Consider the following 20,941-nt stretch of genomic DNA (forward strand, 5'->3'; position numbering starts at 1 on the left):
TTTGATCCTCTCAACAATGCTATGAGGTAGGTGCTGTCATTAGCCCCATTTTGCAGTTGAGGAAACTGAGATAAGCAGAGGTTTAGTGACTTTCCCAGGGTCATATGGCTACTAAGTGTTCAAGACTGGATTTGAACCTAGGGAGATGAATCTTCCTGATTTCAGGCTCAGAATTCTATCTACTTCGCTGCCTTGCTGCCCACTGAAATGTCCACTGAGGCCAAAGCATACTTAAAACAGTTTTTTTAACTTTTAGATAATGCAGGGATTCTTAACCTTTTGTGTTTCATAGACCACTTTGGAAATCTGGAGAAGCCAATGACCCCTTCTTAGAATAATACATAGATGCACTTAAATATATAGGAATACCAAGGAGCCAAAAACATTGAAATAAAGATGTATTTTTTTTTCTCATCCAAGTTCTTAGATTCCCCTGAATCTAAGAATCCATGGACACCCATAGACTAGAGGGTCTACAATGAATGGGTAGGTATGGATAAGAATTGGCTTCCATACAAATAACACCTCCCCATCAGAAGACTAATCCCCAGCACTGTCCCTGAAACATCCCTATGGGAATGAGTATGGAGGAAAGAAAGGTCGAAAGAATGGGGCCAGTCACTTTTTTTTTAAACCAAAGATGCAAATGAAAAAGGAATATTTCTGGCAGAAAGTCTTATAGTGTTTGCTTAAGATGGGGTGGCATGCCAACTGGTGTACTCTTTCCATTCTGCAATAGTTTTGCACATAGCCTTCAAGGGATAGTTCGGAGGTGGAACCAAAGGCATAGTATGCAAATTTATGGTAATAAATGTTAATGAGCCTATCACCCAGAGTACAACTGGGAGAGGAAACAAGGAGTTTTATTATAGTATGAATCTGAAGAAGAGCTGCTTTGGGGAATTCTTTGCTTTGCCCATGGGGAATTTCTCTACATGAACAAGTAGGGGCTTTTGTTTTTGCTTTTTTGGTTTTTTGTTTTTTTTACAAAGAGATCTTTCCTGATGTGGTTATATACCAGGTACTGGTATATATACAGGTACATAGATACTGTCCCAACATCTTGGGGGGTAAATCCTAATACACTTGGAAGAGGATGACCAACAAGGGTCTAATGAACCTTGGAGAGTCTTGGGGACCTGAAAGGTCTGAGGGACATTTGGCTATCTTCCCCCTTGGGCTATGTGGTTCTGGGGTGTCAGAAAGGAATACACCCCCCAGCTCCAGATTATGGCTCCTGGAAAAACAAACTATTAATGGGGAACCCCTGTTGTCAGGCCCTGTTAGAAACCAAGGGAAAATTGCCTTTTTTTTTTTCTGGGAGTTTAGGTAAAGATGGCTGTAGGGGTTTAGTTATTTTCTTTCAGAAGAAAATGGAAAAGTAGTCGATTCACCCACCTTTCACTTCCCTAGCAAATTCATCCATAGAATCATAGATAGAGAACTAGAGGAAAACTTAAAGGCTATTTAGTCTAACATTCTTATTTTACAGATGAAGAAACCAAGAGTAGGAGATGTTAAATGACTTGTTCAGGGTCAGGCAGCTAGTAAATGTCAGAGGCAGTATTTGAACTTCAAATTTCCATGATTCTAAGTCTATTCAACATAGTATGCTTCCTCTTTGTCTACCCAAGAATAATAATTGATTTGCTGAAGTGTTAAGGAGGATTTTTGAATGCTGTAGACTAGGGTGGGACCTTATGTGGCCAACTCGTAGTACCTCCTTTGCAGGACTTCGCCTAAACCAGTGGAAAGAGATGAAGCTCTTGCTTCTGAAGCTTTCAAAGAAGTCATTGCAATTAATTCCTTTTAGTCACCCTTTCTGTGCCCTTTCCTCTCAGTCTCTTTTGTACAATTCTCAGAGGTTGGTGATGTGTCCTCTGCTTCTAACACTTTGGGGAAGTAATAGAATGTGGCTAGTTTTGCCACTCACTGCCTGTGCAAGTCTGGGAAAATATTTTCCCTTTCTGGACCTCAGTTTCCTTATCTATAAAATGAAAGTTTGTACTAGTTGATTTCTAAGGTTCCTTCTACCTCCAAATTGTGGTTTTCCAAACTCTGATCTTAGAATTCTTTTGGGCCCATTTGAGGGAAAGAGGTGTAGAGGTACCTGGTCATGGGTGTCCACTTTCTCTTGGAGCCCTCAAACCCAGAGGAAAACCCTAAGCCTTCTTCTGGGAGTTTCAGCAGCCTCGCCTCCCCACCACTTACCTATCTCAACCCATTTCTAAAGTCATTCAGTTAAAGCTTCTCTTCTTTCTCTCTCTTTTTTTCTTCCTTCCTCCTCTCAGTGGGTTGTGAGTTAGAAATGCCAGACATCCTTCTAACCTAGAATAGGGCAGTGGGTAAAGCCAGCTGTTCAACTCTGTTGTCGCAAGAAGAGGACGTTATCCCTGTATCTCTCCCCTGAACTTCCTATAGGGCATCTTTGGAAGACTATTTGGTGTCTCCAACCAAGGCAGAAGGGTCCAGGAGGGAGCCTGGTGCTTTATTAACTAATCTCTGGTACTTGAGTAATTTATTATGTTTAAGCTGGTGCCATCAAGTCTCTCAGCAGTGCCTGCGTGCGCTGGGAAATAAATTAAAGGCTGTCCAAAGATACTTGGATCATCTGTGTGATTGCTGGGCTGGCGAGATGGAGGTTTAAGGTTCTCTCTTCCTGCAAATTGGAAATTAGGAATTAATAAGACAGCAGGCCAAAGAGCCAGGGTGGTGGCGACGACTTGGCTGCAGGGACAGGGGGAGGGGGAAAGGAAAAAGAAGGCGGCTGCCCACAGGAGAGGGGAGAGAAAGGATCATGGCAGGGGCAGTCAACCTAGTAGGCAATCAGGGCAGGGGGACAGGGGCCTCCTTGACCTCATTTGACTGGGTTAAAAGGTGCTGTGGCCCTACTGAGCATCTGCTTTGGGGGGATGTAAGCCTTGGCAGCACGGTGGAGGTGGGAGTCAGGGGGAGGAGAACAGTTAGGGATGCTGGGCAAGGAGCCATAGAGGGTGAACAATGAGGTGAGTAATTTGTAGTTCAGTCTAGACCCAGTCAATTAGTCAGTTAACAAGCTTACCTTGTGGCAGGCACTGGGCTTGGTGCTGGGAATACCAAGGAACAAAAACAGCCGTTACCCTCAAAAAGCTCACAGTCTAGTAAGGAAGGCAACATCAAGGAGCTATGTTTAGCCCTGATACGTAGTCTCAGACACAGGGTACCAGCATTAAGGACTAGGGTAGGGGTAGGAGGGAAGGGGAAAAGCCCATTGAAGGAGCTGGACTCTGGGCTGGTCCTTGATGAGGAAGAACATTCTGGGGATGGAGGAGAGCCAATGAAAAGGCAGTGGGCAATGGGACATGTTTGAGGAATGGAAAGAGGTGACTGATGCTGGATGGTAGACTATATGGAGGGGAATAAAGTGACCCCCACACCCCAGGCCAGGGAATACAAGGGGCAAGCAGGAAGACTGACTTGGTGGCCTGATGTCTATCTAAGGTCAAAGATTCTGAGTCTTTAAGAGTGCTATTTCTCAGTGATTCTCAGGTCTCAATGGGAAGACAACAAGCTCTGGGATGGCACACGGCAGACAGTAAGGTTGCAAGCTTGGGAAAAGAGTAATTTTAGGTATAGGAAAGCTTTAACAACCCTGGATGCCAGGGAATTGGCAAGATGCCCGCTGGAGCACTAGGCAAGAAATTTATCCTTTTCCTTCCCTGATTAAACCTAAATAGGGAATTCTATAAGGTGCCTCCTCCAATCCTCTTTGTCATTGGATACAGGCAAATAGAGGCTGCAAGAGGGATGCCTGTTCCCTGGAGATACAGCCACCCTACCCATTCTCCCCCCATCCCACTGGGATGCTTTTTGTCTGAACAATGGCTTCTCCAACCCCTTTCCTTCCTGCCCTCCGGTCTTAGAACCCACAGGACTCCATTCAGCTCCAGATCAGTCCCATTGGGCCAGTTATTGTCTATAAGTTGGTGAGTAGGGGAGCAAAGATACTCCCAGCCTTACTTTTCCATTGGAGTCGAGGCCAGAGAGGGAGCTAGGCTAAAACCAGCTGCAAGGACCCCAGGCCTGTAGTTGGAGAGCGGTAACACCAGGTGGCAGGCTTACTCTACAAAGATGGCTTGGCTGGAGCATTTACCTGGCAATGGAAAGATGCGTTAGAGGATGCCAAATTTTCCCGCCTGGGATTTTCAAGGCCAGTGTGGGTGGCATCAAAAGCAGGACTGGACCTTCTTGTCCTGGCGCCCTGCCCCTGCCAGCATCCCCACAGGCACCTTGGTTTGGGGGAGATTCCTCTGATGGGATTAGTCACCTCCAACATCTTGGAGGGGTAGATTATGCTATTTGGTGGGGATCCTGGCAGAAGGAGCGGTGAGCACAATAATCCTAGAACTCAAAAGGGAATTTCCAGGCTCTGATTCTGGAGGGGAAAGACGGCCCCCATCAGAAGGCTGGTAAGAGGGTTTGGCTGAGGTGGAGGGGCAGGGGGGACAAAGATATTCTGCTTTGCTTACAGCTTGTAGCTCCCTCTTCCCCAACATTCCTCCTCTCCACAAATACACTCATAGCTGCCTTGACCATCACGGCTCTGGAAGGACTTGCTGGGATTTCCTTTGAGGGCCACTAGAGTAGCACGGATGGCAAACCACTCCAGTATCTTTGCCAAGAAAACCCTAAATGGGGTGACAAAGAGACTGAAACATAAGAGGAGGGTAGAAGGGAGAGGGCAGTTGAGTGATTATGGATAATTCACCATATACACTAAGCTTTTTCTTTATAAAATGAGGATGAGGATGCAAGCACTCTCTAGGTCACCATGGGGAATGAACTTGTAAATCTGAATGCACCAGCCACGTGGACTTGACCTGTGAAATTTCATCAGTGTAGCAAACTCCCAAAGAGATAATTTGAATTTTTATTGTTCACTCATTTCAGTCTGACTCTTTGTGACTCCATTTGAGGTTTTCTTGGCAAAGATACTGTGGAGGGGTTCACCATTTCCTTCTTTGGCTCATTTTACAGGTGAGGAAACTGAGGAAAATAAAGTTAAGTGACTTGCCCAGGGTTACACAGCCAGTGTCTGAGGTCAGATTTGAACTCAGGTCCTTCTGACTTCAGAGCCAATGTTCTATCCACTGTACCACCAAGCTGCCCAAACTTGATCAACCAATATTAATTGGCACCTTCTATCCAGCTTGGCAGCTTGGCCCTCTTAGGGAGCTGGCTCCTTATCTACTATGCCATTCTCAGACTCAAATATAAATTATGATTAACATTTATATCATGCTTGAAGGTTTGCAAAGCATCTTATAGATATTATTTCATTTGACCTTTACAACCACAACTTTGGGAAGTAAATATTATTATACCCATTTTACAGATGGGGAAGCTGGAAGCACATATCAGTGAAGTGGCTTGTTGAGGATCAAATTTGAACTCACATCTTCCTGACTCCAGATCCAGTGGCTCTATACACTGTACCATCTATCTCCCTCTATTAACCACTTCAATTTTTCTTGATGGATAAGGTGCTGAGTTGATTAGAGGAAGAATGTGAGGTCCTTTGTTTTTTGTGTATTATCTAGAATGATGAGTCTTTGTCAGATAATCATAGATTTTTAGAGCTTGGAGGGACCTCAAGGAACATCTAATTCAATCCCTTCATTTTCTCAGGAAAGAAAATGAAAGTCAAAGAGGCAGAATGCCTGGCTTTAAGAGGAAGCTAAACTGTGGAATGAATGGCTGTTAGACCTTTAGTCAAGCAGACGTAACTTCAAATCCAGTTTGAGATACTTCCAAGTTGCATGACCCTGGGCCAGTCACAACCTCTGCCTCAGTTCACTCAGCTGTAAATGTGGACAATAGCACCCACTTTGCAGGTTTTTGTAAGGATCAAATGAGATATTTATAAAGCATTTAGCAAAGCTCTTGGCATAGAGTATGTAGTATATAAATATTTATTCCTTCCTTTCCTCCCCTAAAGTCAAATAACAAGAAAGATTTAAGTTTCAAATGAAGGTCTTCTAAGTCCAGGTTGAAATCTGAGGAACCAATTCAAATGAGACCCAAAACAAAGGGTTTTTTTTCCCTTCTTCTCCTCCTTGTCCCATATAGTGAATGAATGAATTGGGGGGAAAGCATTTATCATATACTCTCTGTCAAGCACTGGAGATTCAAGCAGAAAGGCAAGACAATGCCTGCTTTCAACAAACTCTCTTTCTAATAAATAACTCATAAAACTTTCTTCCAAGTAGATGGAAAAGCCCAGTGGTCCTTAGAATGTAGCAGCAAGGGAAATGGCAATGCATCTTCTGTTGTGCCATTTCCATTAATAAAACCACATCCATTTCTGATGTTAAACTATTTGACAATGCCAAGAGTTTTGGCAGTGACTTTTTTTCTGGGTCTTCAGTAGTTGTGAAAGGAAAGGATGGACCATAAAACATCTGCAGACACAGGTGTTAGGTCAGATATGTACAAAGGTTGTTCCCTTGCATGGTGACTTTGGAGACTGGACTGGAAGCAGGACTGGTCTCGTACTGCTATCCCTTGGGCATCTGGGCACAGAATCTTGAGTTAAATCCACCAGGGTCTAAGGTAAGGTGGTTGTTGGGGGTCGTGGCAATCCCATCATTCCATCTCTCTTTCAGGGCATATTGTTGCTGTAGTCAGACTGGCCCATAAATGAATGGCAGCTGATTAGAGGTTGGTCCTTGTGGTGTTGAGGATCTTGGAATTCTATATAATGGTTGCTCCTCTGAATTATGACTGCAGAAGCCAGGCTGGAAACAAATTAAGACCCTCCCTCCCCATAAAGATGGTCCAATATCTAGGAGAATTTGGGAGCTGATGAAAGTGCCTTGAAGTGAGTCATAAAGGAAGTATGATGACTTAAATGTGACAACAGTTCACAAGGCTATCCTGGGTGCTTTCATTAAATTGGAGGTTCCAGCAGGAACCAGCCAGTCCGAAGAAAGGGTTATATGGTTGGCATGTATTTATGGTGTGAAAAGCACTCAAAAAAGTGGAATGTAGGGGCATCTAGGTGGCTAGGATAGAGAGCCAGGGCTGGGGATTGGAGGTCCTGGGTTCAAATTTGACCTCAGACATTTCTAGGCTGTTATGACCCTGGGCAAGACACTTAAACTTTTTTACTTAGCCCTTTACCACTCCTCTGCCTTGGAACTAATACATGGTATTGATTTTGAAGGTAAGGAATTGGGGGGGGGGAGTAGAATGTAACTCAGTGACCTCACCCCATGCTGTTATTCTTCAGGGTCATTTAGGGTTTAGTTGTCCAAAGTTCCATTTATACATAGAGCAACGACTGAGAAACCCAAGGCCTTAATGCATTAATTAATTCAACCTCATATAGGATAGTTTTCTCCCTATCTGCCACTCACTCTTATTCCCTATGACTTCATTTGTGTCTCCTTGTAATAATCAATGGGTATTTGGTATAAAATTTGTCACCTGCTCCTTCCTCCTGTTCTTTTATCCCCCCAGCCCCATTGACCTGAGACTGCCCATGTTCCAAATCCAATTCAGCCCTCTATACCCTCTGGGATCCTGTTCCATAATGACCACATTTCCTTCTCTTTTCCCTTCATACTCTTTCCATTTATTAGTCCTCATTGAGATCTGGCTCCTCTCTGGCAGAACTGCATTCCCAGCTATCCTCTCCATCACTAATGGTACCTTCTTTTACAACCTCCCTTCACTCATCCTAGAGGAAGAGTCAGAATATTCCTTGCTCCCCATTGTCACTCCTAGACTCTCCTTCATTCTATAATCTTTCCTTTGGTAAAGTCCAGTCAAAAACAATTTTTTTTTTACTGATCAATATTTTAGTAACTGCAGCACACTGCTCCACCACCTTGCCCTGCAATATGGAAGTCTCTCTTCTTTCTTAAGAAGTTTGGCAGCCGGTTCACATTCTTCTTCTCCTTCCCAACTCTAGCCCTTGAACCAAGGGCCTTAATTATCCATATAGATGCTCCCTCAAAGTCCTCAAGCTCTCATTTCTTCAACCCTCTTAAATCCCACGATCTAATCCATAACTCCTCCTTAGGCACATATAGTAATGGCTGCATACCAGATTTTGCCATTACCCACAAATATTACTTCCCTAATTAGAAATTCTAACACTTCCCCAGGGCATCTAGGTGATGAATTCAATGGAGTGCTGGGAGTGGAGTCAGGAAGATTCATCTTCCAGAGTTCAAATCCGGCTGCAGACACTTACCTTATTTGTGACCCCATGGCAAGCCACTTAACCCTGTTTGCCTCAGTTTCCTCACCTGTAAAATGAGCTGGAGAAAGAAATGGCAAACTACCCCAGCTGTTTTTCCAGGAAAACCCCAAATGGGGGTCATGAAGAGTCAGACAAGACTGAAACAACTGAATGATGGCCATAATGTTTTTGTCATGACATCTTTCCCTATGTTTCATCCCTATATCTGTTTTTCTGCCTCATTTTGGTCTCTATTTCCTCTAACTCAATCCTTTAAAAAAACTCTTTACTTTCTGTGTAAACAATACTATGTATTGACTCCAGGGCAGAAGAGCAGTAAGGACTAGGAAATGGGGTTTAAGTGAATGGCCCAGGGTCACAGAGCTAGGAAGTATGTGGGGTCATATTTGAACCCAGGACCTCTTGTCTCTAGGCATGATTCTTTATCCACTGAGCGACCTAAATACTTTCTCCTCAGTACTTTCTTTGACCATTACCTCTGCTCTGACTTCAATCTCCTTCTCCATCATCAACTGGAGCTAACCACTTCATTTTTACACGATTTGTTGCTCTTGAATATCTGTTTCCTCTTGTCTTGTTGATGTTCTTCTCTTGGAAAAGCTCAGCCCCAACTTATTCCTACCATCTTCTTTGCTGTTATTTACAAGAGCTGCTGAACAAGACTGGAGGAGGTCCCACAATCATGTTGTTTAGGTTACATCTTTACCATGGCATGCCAATGCTCAGCCTCCAAAGCCATTATTGAGGGAGAAATTACTGTAGAAAAAGAGCCCAACTTCCTCATGACTACTGGCAACAACTGTTGACCAAGTGCTGCCATAAGCAGATAGGTGCAGGAGCCCTGGGAATGGCAGCCACCACAGATCACTGATGTTGCTTCCAGCTCAGTCTTCATAGTCATCGTCTGGAGAAGCGATTCCTGAGAAGGATCACGTCATCTGTACCAACTACCACTCACAGGTCATGCAGACTAGCCCAGCTAAAGTAGCAAGGCATTCTGAGGGAGAGACAGGAGACAGTAGGTCAAACCATCACCACCAACTCCACCTTGACCACCATCTTCCTCATAACCTGATGGAGACTTCCCAGGGCCCTGAACCTAAGAGCCTTGGAAACAGCAAAGCTTCCATCCCAGTGCCCTCAACCATCATCCTAGAAAGCAGCCACTGTAAAGATGAAGCTTAGCAACTGCTTCCTCTGCATGCACAAATGATCTCATTTTATTTTGACAAATTACAGCTCACCCAGAAAGATAGCTAGGTGGTTCAGTGATTTGGACTCTAGGCCTGGAGTCAAGAGGACCCAAGTTCTAAAGTCTGTCTCACACATTTATAAAATGTGTGACCCCAGGCAAGTCACTTAATCTTTCTACCTCAGTTTCCTCAACTGAAAAATGGGGATAATAATGCCTCCTCCTTCTCAAGTTTATGGTAAAGATTAAATAACATTTTTAAAGTACTGAACACAGTTCTTGGAACACATAATAGTTCTTTAAAAACGCTTGTTTCTTTCCTTCCTTTGCTTCCCCCCTCTATCATCTCTACTCTCTAATTAATCTTCAATCATTTCTATCTGCTCATTATTTCTCTACTGCCTACAAACATGCCTATGTCTTCCTCATCCTCAAAAAACTCTCACTTGATCTGTCCATCCTTGTGATCTCACTTCCTTTTTGTACGGAAAACCTTGAGAAGACTTTCTCTAATAGGGGGCTCCTTTTCCTTTCCTCTCACTCTTTTCTTAACTTTTTTGCACTCTGGCTTCTATTCTCAGAATTCAAACAAAACTGCTCTCTCCAATGATTTCATCATTGCCTAATGTTCTGTTTGCAATTCTCATTCATATCAACTTCTCTAGAGCCCTTGTTAACTTTCAATCACCCACTTTTTCTTGATACTGTTCTCTAGGTTTTTGTGGTCTTTCTCCCTCCTGGTTCTCCTCCTATTTGATCCTTCTTTCTCATCCTCCTTTGCTGTATCTTCACACTATGCCCACTAAATCTGGGAGTTCCCTAAGGCTCTTCCCTAGGACATTTTCTCTTCTCTCTATGCTTTTTGGCTTGGCAATCTATCAGCTCCCACAACTTCAATTGGCATCTTATTTTTCTAACTTTAATATTTTTTCAATTATACATAGAAATAATTTTTGATAATTGTTATCTGACATTTTGTGATTTAGATTCTCTCCCTCTTTCCCCCCCAAAGCAGTAAATAGTTTGATATAGGTTATACAATTGTTGTCATGTAATACACATATCTATATTACTCAAGCTGTGAAAGAAGACATGTCTAACACATACAAGAAAAAACTCATGAAGGAAATCAAGTGAAAAAAATGGCATGCTTTGATCTGCAATCAGATTTCAACAGTTCCTTCTTGGGCTGTGGATAGCATTTTTCATCATAAGTCCTTTGGGTTTATCTTAGAACCATGCATTGTTGATAATTGTTTAGTTCTTCATACTATATTTCTGTTAATTTATTTATGTACTTTATCCTGGTTCTGCTCATTTCACTTTGAATCAATTAATAAATTATCATCTTTATGCAGATGACTCTCGGATCTATTTCTCAGCCCTAAATTCTCAGTTATCTTCATTCTTCCATCTTCCACTATTTATCATCTTGAACCTGATGTCCTACATATCTTAAACTCTGGCATGTCTAAAATAGAACTCATTATCTCCACCCCCCCACCCCCATCCTTCCCCTCTTTCTAACTTCTCTATTACTGTTGAGGATTCCACCATGCTCCCTCTCTCTCAGACTCACACCCTAAGTGTCTTCCTCTCATTCTCTGCCCTTCCCCATATCTAATCAATTGTCATGGTCTGTTGTCTCTACTTTCATAACATTTCACTTGTGTGCCCCCACTTCTCCTCTGATACTACCAACTATGTATGAGGTAGGACCTCATTCCCTTATGCCTGGAGTATTACAATAACCTGCTGGTTGCTCTATTTGACTTAAGTCTCTCCCCACTCCAGTTATTCTTCAGTTTGCTGTCAAATTGTTCTTTCTAAAAGGACATATTAATCTCCCCACCATTCTATTTAATAAACTCTAGTGGCTCCCTATCACTTCCAGGATCAAATATAGAATCCTCTGTTTGGTGTTCAAAGGCCTTCAAAACCTGATTCCCTCCTACCTTTCTAGTTTTCTTATGTCTCACTCACCCCTATATATTTTGCAGTCCAGTTACACTGGCTGCCTTGCTGTTCCTCTCACAAGGCAATGGATTTCCTGACTGGGTATTTTCTTTCTCTCTTTTTAAAAACCCTTACCTTCCATCTTAGAGTCAATAATGCATATTGATTCCAAAGCGGAAGAGTGGTAAGGGCAAGGTAATGAGGATTAAATGACTTGTCCAGAGTCACTCAACTAGGAAGTATCTGAGGTCAGATTTGAACCCAGGACCTCCAGTCTCTAGATATGACTCCCAATCCATTGAGCCACCTGGCTGCCCTCAGACTCTGCATATTTTCAATGGCTGTCTTCTATTTCTGGAATTCTCTTCCACCACATTTCTACCTTCTGGCTTACCTGGTTTCCTTCAAATCCAAGCTAAAATCTCATAATCTTCTGCAAAAATCTTTCCGCAGGCCTCCTTAATCTTAATGCCTTCTCTCTGCTGATTATCTCCAATCTGTCTGGTATATATCTTGTTAGTATATAGTTGTTTGCATGTTATCACCTCTCATTCCCCACTCCCATTAGACTTCATGAGCTGGATCTATCTTTTACCTTTCTTTGTAGCTCTAGTGTTTAGCACATTGCCTGGCACATAGTAAGTAGGTGTTTAACTACTATACTAGTTGATTGACTGATTCCTCAGTAACCTTCTAGTCTTGCCACTCTCTGCTCAGTATTTTGGCCATTTTCTTCTTACTCTCTAGCACCTCTTTCAGAAACACTGGTGGCCAATTAGTTGAATCTGCCCAACTGCACCCTTACATCCCACCATTTTAAACCCCTGTGCATCCCCAGATACACCTTAAAAGACCATAACTGGGAAAACAGCTTTTTCTGCCTCTGTGCTCATCACTGATCCAGGTTCCCTTCACTGCAACCGCAGAAATTCACCAAGGGCTCATTGCAATTTGTAGTGATTTTGGAGTTGTGCTGGTACAGTGAGTGGTCACTTTGTCCACTCAGTCTGTCAAGGATGACACCAGAAACAGAATCAAGGAGCTACTGAGAAAGACAGATAGAAAGAGAAAGAGATAGGAAGGATAGAAGCAAAAGAGAAGATAAAGACTCAAACAGAGGATGCCCAGAAACAGAAAAAATAAGATACTAAAGAGAGAAGGAGAAAAGAAAAGAAAGTAGATTAAGAGAATGGAAGACATCTGAAAAAGACACAAATACATTTTTAAAATGAGAGATTCTAAAAGAAAGAGGAAGGACAGTGAAAGAGAAGAGAGATGGAGTTGAGGGAAATAGTGCTATATACAAGGGGGAGAATCAGAGACAGGAAAAGAGACAGGTATGGAGAGAGAGAAAGGATATCAAAAAGAAATAGCAAGATAGGATAAAAGAAAAGCACAGAAAAAGAAAAAGGTAAAAAAAAGTAAAGACAAATTAGAGGGACAGAGAAAATATGAGAAAACATGAGATAGAGAGACCGGGAGAAGTGAAGAAAAGAGGGTAAGAGGAAAGAAGAAAGGAGGAAGGAAAATAAAAGGGAAACAAGGAAGAAAGAAGGAAAGGGAGGGAGGGAAGGAAAGAGAATAGGGAAGGGAGGCGGAGAGAGAAACATACAGGGATAGAAAGGGGCTAGTCATTCTTTCTTGGGTCACTATAGGAGTCTCTCCCTCCCCATCTTTATTACCTGCCAGAGGGCCAGCCTATGGCTTTGAGAGAGAAGCAACTTATGAGGAGAGGAGGCTGTGGGGTGTGGGACTAGATACTAACTACCTCCCTTTCTTTACTCGTACCCCCAGACCTCACTTCTAAGGTCCCAGAGGTTTCGGCTAGCAGGGGAAGGGATTTGAGATCCACGCAAAGGGCTGAAATGTCGACTTCTGCCAATTGCCACCCTTGCAGCTTGACCCAGCTGCCTCCCTGCCCGTTTCCCTAGTAACTGGCAGTTAGTTCCCTAGCGAAGGCGTCGCCCGCTGTGACAGACAGGCCGCTGTCATTGTCAGCACACACTCACACTCACTGGCGCACATGCCAGTGCGCAGAGCGCGGGGTGGGGGTGGGGAGGGGTAGGGGGCGAGGTTGCACCGGCGGGCTCCTGGGGTAATTAAAACATGTACCATTTAGCCGGAGACAACAATCAGAACTTTAATTACTCACTCGGAGGGTGCGGGAGATGGCTGAGGGGAGGAGGAGGGTGGGCACATCGTGCGTATCTGCTTTCTTCCTTTCCCCTCCATTTGCCCAGCTTGGGGTGGGGAGGTGGGAGATGAGCCTCAGAAGTGGGGGAGGGGGGAGGAAGGCGAGAACCGGAGGGTGAAACCTGATTGTGTTCATTAAGGCAACACAAAACTGGGAGCCGTAATAATAATTAAATTAATTATAAAAGCAATTTGCTTTTGAAAATTTGATTTGACAGCTTACTAGGGGCTGCACTGATCCAGCCGCCCGCGCTTAAAATAGTCAGAACAAAAACCTACTAGAAGAACCATCAGCTAATTTTAATTAGATGCCAGGATCAGTAAACAAAATTCCCCACCACCCTTTCATTGTGTCTGACTTTGATTTAAGGAGATGTCGGGATTGATTTTTGGAGAGGCCAGAGGAAGGGAAGGTGCTGGTCTGAATGGGAAGGGGCAGCTCTTGGGAGCAGGTCCAGGAACAGGTGTATTGAAAAGGATCCTTCCAGCCTCCAGGCTCCTGATTGAAGAGCCCAAGCCACTCCTCCTTTGATTGGAAGGGCTGGCTTGCTCGACCTTGGGAAAGACACTCAACTTCTGCCCCTAGGTCCGGGGTGGTGGGGGGTTGCTTTTCTCATCCTGACAGACCTCACCAAATCCTGTTGATGAGATAGTTTAAAGTTTGAAAGTGCTCTTAAAAAAAGTTTAATGCTGCAGTCAAAACTATGGCACCATGGAAATGTTCTGTTTTTTTTTTTAATTTTATAATATTTTATTTGATCATTTCCATACATTATTCATTAAAGACAAAGATAATTTTCTTTTCCTCCTCCTCCACCCCCATAGCCAACTAGTGATTCCACTGGGTATCACATGTGTTCTTGATTCGAATCCATTGCCATGTTGTTAATATTTGCATTAGTGTTCCTTTAGAGTCTCTCTCCTCTGTCACGTCCCCTCAACCTCTGTAGTTGGGCAGTTGCTTTTCCTCTGTGTTTCTACTCCCACAGTTTGTCCTCTGCTTATGAATAGTGTTTTTTCTCCTAGATCCCTGCAGATTGTTCAGAGACATTACACTGCCACTAATGGAGAAGTCCATTACGTTTGATTATACCACAGTGTATTAGTCTCTGTGTACAATGTTCTCCTGGTTCTGCTCCTCTTGCTCTGCATCACTTCCTGGAAGTCCTTCCAGTCTCCATGGAATTCCTCCACTTTATTATTCCTTTTTGCACAATAGTATTCCATCACCAACATATACCACAATTTGTTCAGCCATTCCCCAATTGATGGGCATCCCCTCGTTTTCCAATTTTTGGCCACCACAAAGAGTTGTTTTGATTTGCATCTCTCTGATTATAAGAGATTTAGAACACTTCTTCATGTGCTTATTAATAGTTTTGATTTCTTTATCTGAGAACTGCCTATCCATGTCCCTTGCCCATTTATCAATTGGAGAATGGCTTGGATTTTTGTACAATAGATTTAGCTCTTTATAAATTTGAATAATTAAACCTTTGTCAGAGGTTTTTATGAAGAATTTTTTCCCAATTTGTTGTTTCCCTTCTGATTTTAGTTACATTGGTTTTGTTTCTACAAAAGCTTTTTAATTTGATGTAGTCGAAATTATTTATTTTACATTTTGTGACTCTTTCTATGTCTTGCTTGGTTTTAAAGTCTTTCCCCTCCCAAAGGTCTGACATGTATACTATTCTGTGTTATGGTTTCCTTCTTTATGTTTAAGTCATTCACCCATTTTGAATTTATCTTGGTGTAGGGTGTCAGGTGTTGATCTAAACCTAATCTCTCCCACACTGTCTTCCAATTTTCCCAGCAGTTTTTATCGAATAGTGGATTTTTGTCCCCAAACCTGGGATCTTTGGGTTTATCATATACTGTCTTGCTGAGGTCGCTTGCCCCCCCCCCCCGTCTATTCCACTGATCCTCCTTTCTGTCTCTTAGCCAGTACCAAATTGTTTTGATGACTTCTGCTTTGTAATATAGTTTGAGGTCTGGGACTGCAAGGCCCCCCTCATTTGTGTTTTTTTTTTCATTATTTTCCTGGATATCCGTGATCTTTTGTTATTCCAAATGAACTTTGTTATGTTTTTTTTTTTCTAAATCAGTAAAGAAATTTTTTGGGAGTTCAATGTGTATGGCACTAAATAGATAAATAAGTTTGGGTAGGATGGTCATTTTTATTATATTGGCTCATCCTATCTATGAGCAGTTAATGTTTTTCCAATTGCTCAAGCCTAGTTTTAGTTGTGTGGAGAGTGTTTTGTAGTTGTGTTCATATAGTTCCTGTGTTTGTCTTGGGAGGTAGATTCCTAGGTATTTTATTTTGTCTAAGGTGATTTTGAATGGGATTTCTCTTTCTAGTTCTTGCTGCTGAGCTGTGTTGGAGATATATAGAAATGCTGATGACTTATGTGGGTTTATTTTGTATCCTGCAACTTTGCTAAAGTTGTTGATTATTTCATTTAGCTTTTTGGTTGAATCTCTAGGATTCTTTAAGTAGACCATCATGTCATCTGCAAAGAGTGATAACTTGGTCTCCTCCTTGCCTATTTTGATGCCTTCAATTTCTTTTTTTTCTCTAATTGCTACTGCTAGTGTTTCTAGTACAATGTCAAATAGTAGAGGTGATAATGGGCATCCTTGTTTCACTCCTGATCTTATTGGGAATGCATCTAGTTTATCCCCATTGCAGATGATATTAGCTGACGGTTTTAGATATATACTGTTTATTATTTTTAGGAATGACCCTTCTATTCCTATGCTTTCTAGTGTTTTTAATAGGAATGGGTGTTGTATTTTATCAAAGGCTTTTTCTGCATCTATTGAAATAATCATGTGGTTCTTGTTGGTTTGCTTGTTGACGTGGTCAATTATGTGGATGGTTTTCCTAATATTGAACCAGTCCTGCATCCCTGGTATAAATCCTACTTGATCATGGTGGATGACCCTTCTGATTACTTGCTGGAGTCTTTTTGCTAGTATCCTATTTAAGATTTTTGCATCTATATTCATTAGGGAGATTGGTCTATAGTTTTCTTTCTCTGTTTTTGACCTGCCTGGTTTTGGAATCAGTACCATGTTTGTGTCATAAAAGGAGTTTAGTAGAACTCCCTCTTTGCTTATTATGTCAAATAGTTTGTATAGTATTGGGATTAACTGTTCTCTGAATGTTTGATAGAATTCACTGGTGAATCCATCAGGCCCTGGGGATTTTTTCTTAGGAAGTTCTTTGATGGCCTGTTGAATTTCATTTTCTGATATGGGGTTATTTAAGAATTCTATTTCTTCTTCTGTTAGTCTAGGCAGTTTGTATTTTTGTATGTATTCATCCATATCACCTAAATTGGTGTATTTATTGCCATATAATTGGGCAAAGTAATTTTTAATGATTGCCTTAATTTCCTCTTCATCAGAGGTGATGTCCCCCTTTTCATCTTTGATGCTGTTAATTTGCTTTTCTTCCTTCCTTTTCTTAATTAGATTGACCAGTACTTTGTCTATTTTGTTTGTTTTTTCAAAGTACCAGCTTCTTGTCTTATTTATTAAATCAATAGTTCTATCACTTTTGATTTTATTAATTTCTCCCTTAATTTTAGGATTTCTAGTTTGGTTTTCTGCTGGGGGTTTTTAATTTGGTCGCTTTTGAGTTTTTTTTATTTGCATTTCCAATTGATTGATCTCTGCTCTCCCTAGTTTGTTAATATATGCACTCAAGGATATGAATTTACCTCTGATTACCACTTTGGCTGCATCCCAAAAGGTTTGAAAGGATGTCTTGCCATTGTCATTTTCCTCTATGAAATTATTAATTGTTTCTATGATTTCTTCTCTAACTAAACGATTTTGGAGTATCATATTTTTTAATTTCCAATTAGTTTTTGATTTGGTTTTCCATGTACCATTACTGATCATTATTTTTATTGCCTTGTGGTCTGAAAAGGCTGCATTTATTATTTCTACTTTTCTGCATTTGTGTGCCATGTTTCTGTGACCTAATGTATGGTCAATCTTTGTGAATGTGCCATGTGGTGCTGAGAAGAAGGTGTATTCCTTTTTATACCTATTTATTTTTCTCCATATAATTCTAATTTTTCTAAGATTTCATTCACTTCTTTTACCTCTTTCTTATTTATTTTTTGATTTGATTTATCTAAATTTGATAATGGTTGGTTCAAGTCTCCCACTAATATGGTTTTACTGTCTATTTCTTCCTTCAGTTCTCCTAGTTTCTCCATTAGAAATTTGGGTGCTATATTATTTGGTGCATACATGTTGATTAGTGATATTTCCTCATTATCTAAAGTCCCTTTTAACAAAATATAATTACCTTCCCTATCCCTTTTGATCAGGTCTATTTTTGCTTTGGCTTTATCAGATATCATGATTGCCACTCCTGCCTTCTTTCTGTCAGTTGAGGCCCAGAAGGTCTTACTCCATCCTTTAATTCTGACCTTGTGGGTGTCTACCCGCCTCATGTGTGTTTCTTGAAGACAACATATGGTAGGGTTTTGGATTCTAATCCATTCTGCTATTCGTCTATGTTTTATGGGTGAGTTCATCCCATTCACCTTAAAAGTTATGACTGTCACTTGTGGACTCCCTGGCATTTTGATATCCTTCCCTAATTCTAACCTTTCTTCTTCTGCTCTACCTTTTAGTCCAGTGATCTACTTTAAATCAGTCCCCCTCATACTTCCCTTTCTACTCCCCTCTCTTCTTATTCCCTCCCTTATTTTCCCCTGTTGTCTTTTTAAAATTTCCCCCCCACCCTCTCCCTCCCTTGTACTGCTTCCCTCCCCACCAGTCTGTTTTTTACCCTTCTACTCCCCTATAGGACGCAAATCTATTCTCTTCCCCAATGGATTGGATTGTTCTTCCCTCTTTGGGTCAGTTTTAAAGTATGTAAGAGTTGAGTATTTCCTATCTTCAAACTCTTTACCCTTCCAGTGTATCGATGTTCTCCCCCCTCCTGCCATGAGTTTCTTTGTGACATATAAATTTACCCCCATTTGTTTCTTTTCCCATTTCTTTTGGTCATAACCTCTTTTCTTTTATAGCTTTAGTCATGTATATATATATATATATATACATACACATGTATATGTATTTATGCATGCATATATCTATATACCTATTTATGTCTTGTCCTTTCATCCTATACAGTTTGTCACTGTTCCCTCTGAGTGTAGTTCTTCTAGCTGCTCAGGTGATAGCAACAGTTTTTAAGAGTTTCCAATGACATCTCTTCTTATAGGGATACATATCATTTTAACTTATTGAGTCTCTTAAAAATTTGTTGTTGTTGTTGTTGTTGTTGTTGTTGTTGTTTCCCCTCTTTTTTAATTACCTTTTGATAATGCTCTTGAGTTCTGTGGTTGGACTTCAAATTTTCTGTTCAGGTCTGGTCTTTTATTTATGAATGCTTGGAACTCTTCTGTTGTGTTAAATGACCATACTTCCCCTGTAAGAATATAGTCAGTTTTGATGGGTATTTTATTCTTGGCTGTAGACCTAGTTCCCTTGCTTTCCGGAATATCGTATTCCATGCCTTTCGGTCCTTCAGTGTGGATGCAGACAGATCCTGTGTTATCCTCACCATGTTTCCATGGTATCTGAATGGCTTTTTCTTGGCAGCTTGTAATACCTGTTCTTTCATCTGATTGTTTTTGAATTTGGCTATAACATTTCTTGGTGTTGTCAGTTGGGGATTAAATACAGGGGGTGATCTGTGGATTCTTTCAATCTCCACTTTCCCCTCTTGTTCTAAGATCTCGGGACAGTTTTCCTGGATAATTTCCTCTAGTATTATGTCCAGGCTTTTTCTTTTGTCGTGGTCTTCTGGTAGTCCAATTATTAAAATTGTCTCTTCTTGAACGATTTTCTAAATTGTCTGTTTTGTGAATGAGATGCTTCACATTTTCCTCAATTTTTTCATTCTTTTTGTTTTGTTTTATAGTGTCCTGCTGCCTTGTGAGGTCACTTGATTCTAGTTGTTTTACTCTGGTTCTTAAAGATTGGATTTCATCTCTGGCTTTTTGGTCATCTTTTTCCTTCTGGTCTGATTTTCTTTGAAGATCGTCTTTCATCCTCTTTACCTCGTCTTTCATCTCCTTTGCCTCATCTTTCATCTCCTTTGCCTCATTTTCCAGCTGGATGATTTTGGCTTTCAGGACACTATTTTCTTGTTTTAGTTCAAGTGCCTCTGTTTCCAGATGATTTATCTTAATTTTTAAGTTCTTTTCCCAATTGTCTTCAGCCTCTCTTAGTTGTGTTTTGAGTTCTTCCACAGCCTATATCCAATTCGCTGGGATTTCTGGTTTATTGTTTGCTGATCTCTCCCCCTCTGTTCCATTTGCTGAGTAGTAGCTGTCTATTGTAGTTTCTCTCTTCTGTTTCTGTTGTTTGTTCAAATTCACCACTTCTTTACTCCCCATATTTGTCTGTGCTCTTGTTCCTCTCATTTTTTTGTTTTTGGGGACTTCTATCAGTCTCCCCTCTTGGAGCTTTAACAGAGGATCTCTTGGTGTAATCTCTGTGGGAGGGTTGTTGGGGATTTGAGCTTTTCTGTCCTCTGGAGGCTTTTGATTGGCTTAAAGTCCAGCAGTCATTGAGGTTTTAAGACCCAATTCTGCCACCAGTTGGGTGGCCAGGTGTTGCAGTGGATAGAGTACCAAACCTGGAGCCAGGAATAAATCTTCATGAGTTCAAAACCAGCCTCAGATACTGCTTATGTGACTCTGGAAAGTCACTTTACTCTCTTTGCCTCAGTTTTCTCATCTGTAACATGAACTAGAGAAAAGTAGAGAAAGAAATGACAAATCATTCTAGTTTCTCTGCCAAGAAAACCCCAAATGGGGTCAAGATGAGTCAGACAGTACTGAACAACAACAACTGGCTTGCTAGCTGAATAACTGTAACTTTAACAATTAAGACTTGCCCACTTTAAAATAGATTTTGCACTTTGGTGTTATTGTATTTACTGAAAGTATAAGAAAATAAGGAATGACTCAGACAAATCTATTTTCTTAAAAGCATAAGAAAATAAGAGACATCTCTAGGCCTGTTTCTCATCTGTAAAAATTGGATAAGAAATATTGCTCTCTCTATACCTCACAGAATAGTTCTGAGGTAACTGACATAGAATCATGAGAGGAAATGTGGTATAGTGGCTAGAACCCTGGTCTTGGCATCAGATTAGGCATCTCCAACTCAACATGTCCAAATTGAATTCATCTTCTTTTTTCCTTCCAAACTCTTTCCCATTTTAGACCTCCCTATTCATATTAAGTTCACTACCATCTTCCCAGTTCCCTAGACTGGCAGCCTATATGTAATCCTTGACTCCTCACTCA

At 41.2% G+C, this 20,941-nt stretch overlaps 1 long non-coding RNA gene across 5 annotated transcripts; it reads right to left on the reverse strand.

The window, feature by feature from the left end:
* Positions 1-2,469: 2,469 nt before the first annotated feature.
* Positions 2,470-13,302, reverse strand: LOC103101605 (uncharacterized). Of its 5 annotated transcripts, XR_001630104.2 has the most exons (5): positions 11,992-13,302; positions 11,791-11,897; positions 4,000-4,132; positions 3,062-3,137; positions 2,470-2,659 (listed from the first exon to the last, which is right to left on the reverse strand). It is a non-coding gene; the product is annotated as an uncharacterized LOC103101605 (long non-coding RNA). The 5 variants fall into 5 exon arrangements; XR_001630106.2 differs by lacking the exon at positions 11,791-11,897 and having other exon boundaries at positions 13,079-13,302; XR_001630107.2 differs by lacking the exon at positions 11,791-11,897 and having other exon boundaries at positions 12,241-13,302.
* Positions 13,303-20,941: the final 7,639 nt, after the last annotated feature.

The sequence above is a fragment of the Monodelphis domestica genome, chromosome 4, assembly GCF_027887165.1.
Source record: "Monodelphis domestica isolate mMonDom1 chromosome 4, mMonDom1.pri, whole genome shotgun sequence".
NCBI classification, from domain to species: Eukaryota; Metazoa; Chordata; class Mammalia; order Didelphimorphia; family Didelphidae; genus Monodelphis; species Monodelphis domestica.